This window comes from Pediculus humanus, genomic scaffold, assembly GCF_000006295.1.
Source record: "Pediculus humanus corporis 1103172108253 genomic scaffold, whole genome shotgun sequence".
Classification (NCBI taxonomy): Eukaryota; Metazoa; Arthropoda; class Insecta; order Psocodea; family Pediculidae; genus Pediculus; species Pediculus humanus.
The window spans coordinates 547,394-548,661 of NW_002987822.1; positions in this window are offsets into that span (position 1 = coordinate 547,394).

Genomic DNA, 1,268 nt, shown 5'->3' on the forward strand with positions numbered 1-1,268 from the left:
TTTTTTTTTTTATGTTTATGTTTTTTCGTAATTTTATGTTTATGTTTTGCATCAAAAATTTCGTCGTTTCATTTTCTTTTTGTTTTGTTTTGTTTTGTTTATCGTCGAAAATCGTCGTCTAAGGGGGGGGGGCCTATTTTATATCAATACACGATTTTAGGTATCGGATTTTAACATTTGTACACGTTCGCGTTTTTATTTATTTATTTATTAAACAAATTTTTATTTATTTATTTTTATGGATTCGATTAAATATTATATGTAAAAAATATTTTTTTAAAAAAAAAAATGATTTTAATTATTTTTTTCGGAGCGCTGCTGAACGATGATGATTCAACCAATAGGAAACGAGAGTTTTTCCAAAAGTATAATTTTTATCCTAAGTTGACGAGACGTATAATAATGATTCAATTGGAGGTTAGGGTTTTTTTATAAAAAACAAAAAAAAATTTTTTTCTCGTTTAAGTTAACAGAAAAAAATTTTTTTTTTTTTTTTTATTTAAAAAGTTAAATTTCACTTTGAAAACGCGTTAAATAATTTATTTTACTAACGGTTTTAAATGACGGAGGTTAACTTACTTGCTAAATCAAGTCAGTTTTTTTTTTTTTTTTTTTAAATATTTTTATGTTTTATAATCGAAAAACATACACGCGCCCGCGCACACATACAGTTGCACGTTCGCAAAATTTTCCATTTGCAAATTAATTTTTTATTTATTTATTTATTTATTAAATTTTTTTATTTTTATTTTTTTTGATATAAGTTGTAATTAACGAGAAAGTTTTTTTTAATAATTTTATTTTTGTACGGGTTTCGAAATTTCAAAGAGAATTAAAAAAAAATAAAAATAATAATAATAATAATAATTTTCGTAAATAAACGTCTGTGAAATGGATGGATAATCCATTCACGTTATTACAAATATTGACGTATTAAATTTTGAAATATATATACATAAATGACTTTAAAAATAGAAATAATTTTTGTAAATGGGTTCATCGTTTCTCTCTCTTTCTCTCTCTCTCTCTCTTTCTCTCTCTCTCTCTCTCTTTCTCTCTCTCTCTCTCTCTCTTTCTCTCTCTCTCTCTCTTTCTCTCTCTCTTTCTCTCTCTCTCTCTCTCTCTCTCTCTCTCTCTCTCTCTCTCTCTCTCTCTCTCTCTTTCTCTCTCTCTCTTTGTTTTTTTTTTTTTTTACCTTTTATTACGTATTAAAACTTAAATGTTTTAGTTTACGTACAAATTTTTGATATTTGAATCTATAAAACACC